This window comes from Macrotis lagotis, chromosome X (assembly GCF_037893015.1).
Source record: "Macrotis lagotis isolate mMagLag1 chromosome X, bilby.v1.9.chrom.fasta, whole genome shotgun sequence".
Taxonomy (NCBI): domain Eukaryota; kingdom Metazoa; phylum Chordata; class Mammalia; order Peramelemorphia; family Peramelidae; genus Macrotis; species Macrotis lagotis.
In genome coordinates, this window is record NC_133666.1 from 703,060,141 (window position 1) to 703,072,564 (window position 12,424).

Sequence of the window (12,424 nt, forward strand, 5' to 3'; positions counted from 1 at the left end):
CAGGAGGACCGCCCCGCCCCCCGCGCCCCCGACGCCGCGCCTCTGCCCTCCCCGCCCCCAGAGCCGGAGGGGGGCGGCCCCCCAGGCGCCCCCCGGGCCCGCTGCCCCCGCGGCCTCCCTGCCCGGCGCCCGCCGCGTCTCCGCGCCGGAGGCGGATTCGAACTCGGCTCCCTGGGGCTCTGCAGCCCGCGCTGCCCCGCGGGGCGCTGCCGCGTGTCCGGGGCCCCCCCGGGGCCTGGTCCGGCTCCGGCGCCGGCAGCGCTCACTGGCGAGACCTCGCCCGCGGGCCCAAGAGGGAGGGTCGCGTCCAGCCCCCAGGTTGTTGGGAAGCTGCAATGCGCTGACATAACCGAGGCGATGCGATGGCTCAGGCCACTAAAAGCCGCCCAGCAGCCTTAGGGAAGTCTGTGGGCCGAAACTAGATCCACGTTTGTTTCTTTTCTAGAAACAGTTAACCAATTTTAACTCTGGACTCAATGAAAGTTTTTACATTTTAAACCAAAATTTACTTTCCTGGCTCATCCAAGAATACCCAGTATCCCTGACCATCATGTGCCAACCAGATTCTTAAAATTTCCTTTAACTGAACTGCCTAAATTTCAGCGTGTGCAATAGTTGAAATTCCCACATAATTTCCTTCATAAACCTTTGTGCCTGAGTGCAATGTATCTAATGTCAAGCGAGATAAACGGTGTCCAAAAGTCATTTTACATTCATTGTAAGACCCTGAGCTCTGCCTGGTCATCTATCGGACCATGCAACAGGGGAACCTCCCCGAGGACCTGCGTTCAATGATAACACGCCACACTTCACTCGGGGTTCCAGGATCCTAGCCCTGTCTTAGGACGGAAGCCTAGCTCGAGCTCGTTTAATAAACCCTTGCTATTGCATCTCCATCGTGTTGAGTGCCTCTGTCTGTAATTGGGGACTTTTCTCAGACCCTAACATCATGATGTCCATAGTTTCTCTTTGGTATTAATTATCTGCTACTGATAGACACGGTTTGCTCTCATATAGTCTTCTCACCTTCATTTTATTCACAAGGTTTCTCTCCACCATAAGTTTTTTGATATTGATTGCTCTAGGAAGGCCTTTCCACTTCCATAGGTTTCTCACAACATGAATTGTTTTTTTATTCACTAAACTGTGAGTGCTTCTGAAAGGCCTTCCTATAGTCAGAACATTCATAAGGTCCCTCTATACTTATGAGAGGTCTGATGTTGTGTAACTCTGGGAAAGGCTTCCCACATTTCCTGCAAAAGTGCTAATTCCTCCTGTGTGAATCCTCTGATGGCGAATAAGTGGTTTCCTGTCTAGGAAGGTCTTTTCACATTCACTACATCGAAAAGGCTTGACTCCAATATGAATCAGGTTTCTCTCCAGTATGAATTATCTGGTGTAGAGTAAGACAGGACTTGGAGCTGAAGGCCTTCCCACATTGATTATATATGAAAGGTTTCTCTCCACAATGAACTCTCTGAGGTCACCCAAGGTATTTCCTTCCTAAGAAAGCCTTGCCACGGCCATTACATTTATAAGGTTTCCCCATCATATGAATTTTTTTATGTTGACTAACCTGTGAGTTTTGACTAAATGTCTTCCCACATTCATTGCATTCATAAGCTTTCTGTCCACCATAAATTCTCTGATGTTCAGTAAGTCCTGTGCTCTGGCTAAAAGCCTTTCCACATTCATTGCATTCATAAGTTTTCTGTCCAGTATGAACTCTCTGAAGTAGGGGAAGGTGAGCATTAAGCCGGACAGCTCTCCCACATTCCTTACATATATAAGGTTTCTCTGCACTATGACTTCTCTGGTGTTGAATAAGGTGCGTGCTCAGGAGGAAGGTCTTTCCACATTCACTACACATATACAGCTTCTCTCCACTATGAATTTTCCAATGTACATTAAATCTTTTGTGCCAGCAGGCCCTCCCACATTCATTGCATTTATGAGGCTTCATTCCAGTATGAAATCTGTGATGGGACAAGCAAAAGTGAAAGCTTTTCCCTTGATTTACTACATTTATGTTTTCTCCAGTATGATGCTGAATAAGGTATAAATTCTTTTTTTTAAGTTTTTTTTTTTTTTTTTTAGGTTTTTGCAAGGCAAATGGGGTTAAGTGGCTTGCCCAAGGCCACACAGCTAGGGAATTATTAAGTGTCTGAGATCCGATTAGAACCCAGGGACTCCTGACTCCAGGGCCGGTGCTTTATCCACTGCGAAACCTAGCCACCCCAAGTATAAATTCTTAACAATGATTTCCCAAGCCAATTGCAATTAGAAAAGATCTCATTTGGGGGCGGCAAGGCGGCACAGTGGATAGAGCACTGGCCCTGGAGTCAGGAGTCCCTGAATTCAAATCGGACCTCACACATTTAATAATTCCCTAGCTGTGTGGCCTTGGGCAAGCCACTTAACCCCCATTTGCCTTGCAAAAAACCTAAAAAAAAAAAAAGATCTGATTTGTGCTAAAGATATCATCTTTACACAGTCTAAATAGACTTGAAAATATTTTTGAGTATCACCTTTAGGGAGACTTTCTGATAAATCATCTCTATGTGGAAGACTCAAGCCCAAGCTTCAGCCCAAGACTCAAGCTTCCTAAACTGTGCATTCCCTCTGATCCAGCGATACCACTAGTAGGTCTGCACCCCAGAGATCATAAAGAAAGGAAAAGGTTCTCCATGTACTAAAATATTGATAGCAGCTTTTTGTGGTGGCAAAGAGTTGGAAATTGAGGGGATACTTATCAGTAGGGGAATAGCCAAACAAATTCTGATATATGAATGTTATGGAATATTACTGGGCTATGAGAAATGTTGATAAGGTAGATTTGGGAAAACCTTATATGAACTGATGCCTAGTGAAATGAGCAGAAACAGGGGAACATTGTACACAGTAACAAAAATTTTGTGTGATGATGATTATTTCTTGTCAGCAATACAGTGATCCAAGACAATTCCAAAAAAACTTGTGATGGAAAATGCTATCCACATCCAGAGAAAGAACTATGACATCCTTTAAATGCAGATCAAAGAATGCTATTTTCACTTTTTAAAATTTGTTTTTTGTTTTTTTCTTTCTCATGGTGTTTCTCTTTTGTTCTGATTCTTCTCTCACAATATGACTAATATTAGCTAAACACAATTATACACGTACAATCTGTATCAGATTATTTGCTGACTTGCAGAATGGAGGGAGGGAAGAAAAATTTGCAACTAAAATCTTACAAAAATAAGTGCTGAAGGGGCGGCTAGGTGGTGCAGCGGATAAAGTACCGGCCCTGGAGTCAGGAGTACCTGAGTTCAAATCTGGTCTCAGACACTTAATAATTACCTAGCTGTGTGGCCTTGGGCAAACCACTTAATCCCATTTGCCTTGCAAAAATCTAAAAAAAAAAAATAATGTGCCAAAAATATATTTATATTTAATTAGAAATAATAAAATACTATTCTTTTTTTAAAAAAAGACTTGAGCTTCCACCCCATTTTTGAGACTTTTGTGTTTCACTGTACTAGGAGGGTTTTTTAGGGGTGATTTCTACTTGCCTAGAAGATTTGTCCTTGTTGTTCTGCTGTCTCTCCAAGGTGGCATCACATACTAAAGCTTCTCCCAGCTTGATAATGGAATTCCTTAACAATCTTTCCTCACAGAATCCTTTCAAAGTTATGCCAAGCTTTGGAGCGGGTTCCTTGGCTTCAACTATCACTTCCCAATCTGGAAGAAATACAGAATTTCATAAAAGCTACTGTGCAGGAAACAGCACTGTTTTCTGACAATTTCATTAATTCTGATGACAATTCTATAATTGTGTCTTGAGAATTGCTCTGCTCCTCAGCCCTTTCTCTCATGTTTTCTGGTCTGCACATTCCCAGCCTGACAAGTTCAAGTCTCCTGTTTAGTACCTGCTGTATGAGAGGATGCACATTATTACAGAAAAGGAGGAAAGATCATGTTAAAAGTGGCCGAGGACCATCCACCAGCTTTTCTCACAGTTTTCATGTGATTTTCCCTCCCCCCCTTTTTTTAAAAAGAATGCTTTGATGTGCTAGTCAAAAAAGAAAACACGTATAAGGAGGAAAAAGAATGACCTTTCCTTTGAGGTTTTAGAAAGCTTTCACCCTGATCCCCTTACCAACCTGGTGAGACCCTCAGACAATGATGCACTCTCCACACGAAGGTTTAGAGGGCTTGCCACGGTCACTCTGCTAAGTCTCAGTCCACTGCTGGCTTATTCTGAAATCTCCCTCAGTATATGGGTGGTCTCTCCTAGGAATAACCCACCACCCTCTCTGGCGTCTATCTCTTCATTATGTTTGCATGGCATAAGAAACTTGGCACACTTAGCAAAACGTTTGATTGTGTGTTTATGTATCTATAATATTAATAACAAGTTTCTACTTGTTATTAAGAATCAGAAGGACAAGACTAGCACTAAGACAAACCCATAAGTCAACAGATGTTCTGACCTGCTTCCCCAGCTCCTTCTCTGATTCCTTTTTCCTGTCCAGGAGATGGATAGAAACTGGCAGCCAGCAAGCATTTAATAAGTGCTCCCCTGCTTGTCTCTGGGCCCTCCTGCTCCCTTCCCACGTCAGCTTTTCTTCTTTCATGTAACCCTTGCTTTACTGAGGGACTCCTTCTATGCCAAAGTCACTTTCATCATTAAAAGAGAATTATGATTTTCATGTTACCAAGAGGATATGTTAAATGAATTTACTAATAATTTAGTTTCTAGAGATCTTTTCCCAATGAACTCTGGAATCTGTTCATCCAGACAAGCCTGCTCTTTCCTGTGCTCCATGAAGTGAATCAGAAAACTGTTCTGTTCTGAGCCTCAGCCAAAGAACAGAGGACCCTCAGGACTAAACCATCAACTTAGCCAACCCCATGGGCCTCAAGGATGGCTTTCCATCCTGCTCTGATGGGCTTATCCTGAGCACCCCGGTCAAGCCCCCAACAATTACTGTGTGAACCCACCGAGAGACATGTACACATTCCTTGCTTTAATTCAGCAAGAGTTCTGAGGAAGGAACGAGTCCAGGCATTGCAAAGAGAGTCAGGAAGAGGACCATCAGCCGGCCCGAGCCCAGCTTGGCCTGCGCTGCTGCGTCCAGGTTGGAGCCTGGCTCAGACAGACACGGTTCATAATCACCACCCAAACTCTGTCCTTGGGCTCCCCTCTTCTCATCCCTGGATTCCCTCTTCCACAAAGTGTAGATAAAATTAAATTTGACCCTTTGGATAAGATAGATCCAACATCTGCTTCTGGGTTCGAAGCCTCACATTCAGGGAGACGGACTTGACACCTCAGGCTTCATCTCCGTTTGTGGGCTGTCAGGGCCCGGGAGGCGGCAGGCCACCTTACCACACCTCCTGTCTCAGCAAGCAGAGGGTGTGGGGCCGGGCGCATGGCCACAGGCCCTCATCTTGCCACCCTCTCTAGTCTCTCAACAGCATCTGCCTGGTGGCTTTACAAGGTGATTCAGGGTAAAGCCACTCCAGGAACTAAACTTCTCTCTCCTAAGGACGACACAGCAACCTTATGGTTTTAAGCCATGACCCAGAAATCCCAATCCCCTTCTCCCCCTAGCTCCACGTAGAGGGCCCAGGCCCACCACCCTTGCTCTTTTTCTGATCCTCCAAGACGACTTTTAGCCTTCGTCCCAAAAGGGGGAGTTCTTGCCCAGAAGTTCTGCTCAAGGTGGCCCTGGGGCCAGTTTTCCTCACTTTTCTCCTGGCCTTTTTTTCCCAGCGCTGAGCGCATAGCTGGGCTAAGTGCTCAACAACTGGTCCATCCAGTCCTCCATCAGCAATCTGGAGATGAGACGTCTGCCATGGACGTGCCAGTGAGGGGCTGGGCTGGTTCATCTTGGTGGGCTTTCTTCTACATATCGGATCCATACCTCAGGAAGACGAGAGCAGGCAACACACTGCTGCCTCAATGACTGGGCAAGAAGTTACCAACACCCCCTGACCCGGCCTGGGGGATCAGCACCCCTTGGGGAAGGAGCTGGGCCTCTTCTACTTTTCTAAGGAACACTTCATGTTCTTCAAAGCTTGGAAGGAGGGTCTCTCAAGGTCCTGCCACCTCTTCGCTAAGAAGAGAATGTTCTTCAATGGGCACATCAGTGCCAGACCGGGGCAGAACAGGCTCTCTCACTGCACTCTGGGAGAGCTGGGCCAGCTCTCCCCATGACCACTCCACTGGTCAGTAAGCTGTGCTGGTGGCACCCACGCCTCCTCACTCACCTGCCCACGGCTCTGGGGGATCCAAGGGGCAGATCACATATAGCTTGGAAATGGCCGGGCCTATTCATTGAACACAAACAGAAAGCCCCTTCAGAAGGGTCCCTGGGGGTGGTTAGGTGGCACAGTGGATAGAGCACCAGCCCTGGAGTCAGGAGTACCTGGGTTCAAATCTGGTCTCAAACACTTAATAATGACCTAGCCATGTGGCCTTGGGCAAGCCACTTAACCCCACTGCCTTGCAAAAACTAAAAAAAAAAAAAAAGGGGGGGACCCTGAAGAAAGTTCATTATGGTCCTAAAGGCCCATGGAGGCCTGGAGCCCGCTGGGTCTCTGGGCTCAGAAAGAAAACTAGGGCCCTGTGCAGTGAGGCCGTGAACTCCTAGAGAACGGCGGTAGTGGTGCCCAGGCGCTCAGGGACTCTTCCTGACTCTGTCTCCAGGTCGCTGGGACACTACGAGGCTTGGGCCTGAGGCACACTGGGGAGGGCGGGCCCTTCCCTGGATGGGGAGACTGGCAGAACTGGCAGGCAGCCCAACCAAGCGCTCTCCAGGCCAAAACAAGATTTGGAATCTTGGGTTTCAGGAGGCCAAAGAAGACTTGCGAAGCAGTTAGGATACTGCGCAGTTTGGTTTAAGCGAGGAAATGCAGCCCCTGTCATGTGCAGATTCTGGATCCCTGGAGGGGAAAGAAGGTTCCTGTATTCTCCAGCATCACATCCCTGTACAAATTCTTCGGAGGAAGGTCTGGCTCCCGCCACGCATCTAGGGGAAAGGCCACAGCTGCATCCCAGAACATCAAGGCTTCCTGAAACACCAAACACATCTGTGCTCACACTGGAGACATCCTTCACCTGAACCTGGCAGCAAATTACAGGGAGTAGTCCTGACCTTGCTCAGGATTAGTGGTGGACCAAGACCAGCAGGTATTGAGTTGGGCACCCCTGCCTGACACTTTGGGTCCTAGGTCCAAGAGACAAAACGGAAATGATGAACCCCAGTGATGCACCCCATTTGGTTTACAAAGTCCTTGAATGACAACATCTCTGTAAAGAAAGCCGTCGTCCCATCAGACAGATGAGAAAGCTGCTGTAATCGAAATGCTGGAAGCAATGCCAGGGCCCATCGAGTCTGGACCTGGGCACCCCATCCCCAGAGAGGAGGGGCGTTTAGCCTGCAGGGAGGAAGGGCAAGGAATCACTGAAGGGTGAAAGTGCTGTGCACAAGCTTCTCTGCATCATTTGCCACTTTAGAAGACAATCCTTTCTAAATGATTCCCCCCTCCACTGAAAGCCTGATCTCCTGGGGAGTCCTTTGGGTGCACGTCTTCACCCCTCTTCTCCTTTCCCCTTTTCCCCTCTCCCCCCAGACCATCCCTGTAAGGGGTTAATAGACAGAGTACGTGGCCATGAGGAGTTCATCCTGAGAGTCATTGAGACCTGGGACAACAGGAATGTCCATCCCAGAGTGCTCTGAACTCAGGAAGGAGCTCTGGCCCTTCTCTCTCTTTGTTCTCCTGCCTTTCATCCCTATCTTGTTGAATATTCTCAGGAAGGACCTTTTGTCCTTATCCCTCTGCCTTTCATCCTCATCTTGTTCAAGTGTCTCAGGAAGGAATTTTGGTCCTTATCTCTCTGCCTTTCATCCTTATCTTGTTGAAGATTCCACATATTCCAGGATACACACCTTTTGTGGCATGCCACTTTCACAGTGCCTGGAGATGAGGAATGCTGATACAAAGGGACTAGGCTTATATATACCCTTATTTCAACTATGTGAGTCAGAGCTGTAGCATATACTCCTTGCTTATCTCTCACTGGCTGACTTTCATTATTGAACATGCGGGACATGTCCAGCGGCACGCCCCGAAGAGCTGTGTAAATTCGGCTGATGCCCGGCTGCCCAGAGTGGACCGCAACACATCCCTTCTTCCTGGTCAGTCTCTACCTGTTTGCCAGCCCCTTCTCTGCTGCCTCCACCTCCTGAAGCTCAGCTCCAAGGGGGCTTCCGCTTGCTTTCCTCTCCTTTGTAGCTCTGCAGTCACACTTCCAGCTCATGGTTCCACTGCTGCGTCCAAACTTCCCAATGCCGGCTCAAGCCTCCTTCTTCTGGATCTATCTGCTCGGACCTGAATTTCCTCCTCCTGAGTCGGATCCAGGCACTGGCAGAGGGCCGGGCCTCACCTCAGACTGTGCTGCCCCTCACAAGCCGGAGTGAGCTTCCTCTGTGAGGCCCATGTGGTACAAATCTGACTCGGATACTGCGCTCGCCTCCCCAGTCATGGACCACCCCCTCCTCTCCCCTACCCCCATCAGTATCTAAGTCACAACGGATAATGATGACATTTGTCCTTTATTCTCCAAGAAGACCATGACTTGGGGGGGGGGGTGTCCCATGACAAGCACCTGAACTGAGTGAGAGGGGGCTGTGCTAAGTCACCAACCCCACTTTTTCCTCCAGAGTCATCTGAGATAGGAATTGGGATGATCGGAGATGGCCCTGGATGTGAGGGGTTAAGGGACTTACCTGTTGTGGCTTGCTTCCTTGGGGCCCACAGCAGCGACCTCCCTCCGGGAGGGGAGCTGAGAATAAGGACTCAAGCCACTACTGCCTTATGCCTCCAGCTCAATTTTATTATTGCTTAGCTATTATATATATACTGTTAGGTCTTCCGGGGTAGAACAAAGAATAATGAGGTAATTGTTGGGGAGGGTGCAAGCGATATGTAGGTACAGCTTCTTGCATTACAGGGTAGGAGGGTACGTTAGGGAGGAGATGATAAGGTATGGCTGTGTCTAGTGCCCTTGGACAGTGGGGCAGAATGTCCAGCTCCCAAGGCCTCTGGCTCCCAAGGATTCCAGCTCACCTTATCTCTCAGGGTGGGAAGCCAGCTCCTGAGACTGTCCAGGTGGCGGTTTACTTGGAGATGATTTGTGTCATGGCTGTGAGAATAGCCTGTGTACCCACACTTACCCAAGGTCTCGAGGCCAGATTCGAGCTCCCATCCTCTGGCTCTACCACCCATGCCATACAGGCTAAGCAGGGACGTTCCTCCTCTTCCCTCTCCCCCTTCCGGACAACTTCACTTTGAGATCTCGTCCAGCACCTCGGTTCCAATGATCATCTCAGACCGGATGGCCCATAGGCAGCTTCAACTCAGCACCTCCAAAACAAAGGTCTCTTCCCTCCTGAACCTCCTGACCGTGGAGGGCACCCCACTTTCTCCATTACCTAGGCAGGAAACCTCAATGTCCTCTTCAACTGTCACTCCCTCACAGATCCCACAACCAAACTACTGTCATGGCCTGGGGGTCTTCACGTTGTAACACTCTGGTCCCCCACCCACCCCCATCCTGCGAGGCCTGGACTCCTGGTTGGTCTCACGGCCACAAGCTGCATCCAGTCCCTCTTTCTCTCGCCATCCCCTTCATCTTCCTAAAGGACAGCTCCAAGCCAGCCCCTGGCCTTGATCAGTCAACTCCAGCAGCTCGCAATCACTTCCAGGGCCAAAGCCCTTCCCAAGCTGGCCCCTTCCCTTCCAGGCTTCTTCCATCTTCCTTCTCTCCTGTTACCCCTCTTCCGCTCCCCTGCCCCCCAAGTGCTCTTTGATCCAGTGGCCCTGGACTTCCTGTCATCTCCCCACTCCAGAAGGGTCACTGTGGGCTCCCTGGACCTGGATCCCTCCTCCTCCTCCTCCTCCTCACTTCCCAGGCTCCCTGGCTTTGCTAGGGCTCCCCTGTGATGGTTCCCATGCACTTCCATCCAGAGCTCCCCCATTCCCTTTTGGCTCCAGAACCCTGGTTTCTGCCTTTCTCTGTATGCCCCACTCTTAGCACATAGTAAAAGCTTAATAAATGTTTATTGCTTGATTATCCCCATTTTACAGTTGGGAAAACAGAGGCAGAGAGAAGGGAAGTGACTTGTCCAAGATCACAGAGCTCCTAAGTGTCCTCAGCCTGACTCCAGGCCCAGCACTCTGCTGCTCCCTGGGCCCTCGGATCTTTGTCAGACGTCACCTGTCTGGCCACCACACCTCCCTTCTCCCCCCCTTCCTAGTAAAGCTGACTATTTTATCCCAATTTGTCTATCCCTACATGCATTATAGGGGATTTAGGCATAATATGAACCACAGGGATTGCCTTTGCAGGAACTCTGTTGTCTGGCTGGGCTTCCCTCTGTTGGACATCAGAAGACAATTGGTGGCATCTCACTGGGGCTCTCCCCAGCAGCTCTTCTTTCCTCCATCGCTCTTGGCCAGGGACCTCCCAGCCCCCAGGAGTTTTTGCCTTCCCTTCTATGGATCCCAGAATCCACCGACACCGTCCCTCCTTCCGTCCTCCAACTCCAGTCCTGGACAAGGACCCCCTGCTTGTACCCCAGAGTTCTGCCGCTATCATCCCCTCTTCTCTGGAATCTCCGCGGTCCCTCTGTTTGCTGGTTCTTTCCCTGCCCGTCTCCCCCCAAGCCTGCTGTGCCCTCAAGCTACCATCCCGTTTCTTAACTCTGGGTCCTCTCTTGCTGCCCTCCAGACTTTCTCTACCACCCTCTGCTCCCCACATTGGAAGGTCAGCCTCGAGTCTTCTCCCACCTCTCAGACTGTTCCTTTCCTCTCCCTTGGCATCCACAGCATGGCTCCTTTGTGTTTTTAATTTAAGGGGTTAAGTGACTTGCCCAAGGTCACACAGCTAGGTAAGTGTTTGAGGCTGGATTTGAACCCAGGTCCTCTGGTCCTCTTGACTCCAGGACCAGTGCTCTATCCACTGCACCACCCAGCCACCCCCACTGCAGGCCTCTTAAATGTGGATCCCCAATCTCAGTGGCTGTGGCCTCTCCAAGAGGTTCCTGGCCTCAGGGAGGTTTGACTTCACCTGATGGTAGGAGTCACCCCCCACACTTCCAGGAGGCCTGGCTGCCAGCCCTGCCTAGGGGTCCTGGACTCAGTCTCCCACAGGACCCCGGGTCCCTCAGAGAGGGGCCAGTCTCTCGGAAGGGCAGACTTACTTTGGGGCTCCCTCCGCTCACCCCCACAGGTGCAGCTATGCGGCCCAGGGATAAAGTGCCAGCCCCAGCATCAGGAGGATCCGAGTTCAAGTGCAACCATTATTGCGCGCGCGCACACACACACACACACACACACACACACACACACGGTAACAATTCACACAAAGCTCCTGGGGGAACAGTTTGTTGCTGCCCCAACACTGTGCTTCATGACCCCCCTTGGGGTTCACCCGGCTAAAATACTGGAGTGCTGAGCTGTTTCCTTCTCCAGCTCATTCTGCAGATGAGGAAACTGAGGCAGAGGGGCCAGCCTGTGACCCGAGGAGGCTCTGGGGTCGGATTTAAATGCAGGGCCAGGACCCCAGCTGCCCTAAAGACCCTGGAGGCTTAAGGGGCCTGAGACCAGGAGGTCTGAGAATCCCCCCACCCCCCACTGTCGAGGGGGGCTGCCCCTTGGAGAGGGCACGCTGCCTGGGAAATGCCACCCCCACTGGCCCTGGCCGGATGAGGGGGGCAAAGCCGAGCCCCTCCCCGGAGCAGGACACCTAAGGACGGGGCCTGGGGGGGCAGGGGCTGGCAGAGTCAGGGTCACCACCTTGGGACCTGCAGACAGGCCTCCGGCGCCCCCACAGCCGAGGCCTGCCCGCAGAGTGTCAGTGCTGCATGGCCCTGCAGGTGGGCTCGGCCTGCAGAAGCCCCCAGGCCCCCTGGCATGGACCTCCCTCTTGTGATCATCCACACTTGATGCCCGCTGAGTCCCCCAACTCTCTGCAGTGCCCCCAGAACGGGGGCATGCACGGCGGTCCCACCCCAGGAGGTTTCCACGATGGGCTACACCAGGCTGAGGCTGGGGGGGGGAGCCCTGGGATCAGTTCTCCCCTGAAGCAGGTGCTTTGGAGACATCACAGACCCCAGGCTCATCGGCCCATGTGGAGCCGGCACCAGCGTCTGCTGTCTGAGGGTCACTGCAGCCAGTTTATTAGGAATCAAAAGCCATCGCATGTGTGACCCTTCCCATCTCAGAAACCCTGCGGAGAAGCAGGGAAGGGAGAGGCAGGTGCGGATGCAGGTGCCCAGACCATGCTGGCTCCTCACTGGAAGCAGCAGGGGGGGGGGGGGGGGGGATCTGAGCAGCCTTTTGAGGATGCCCTGCTCACCTCCTGTATGAAGAA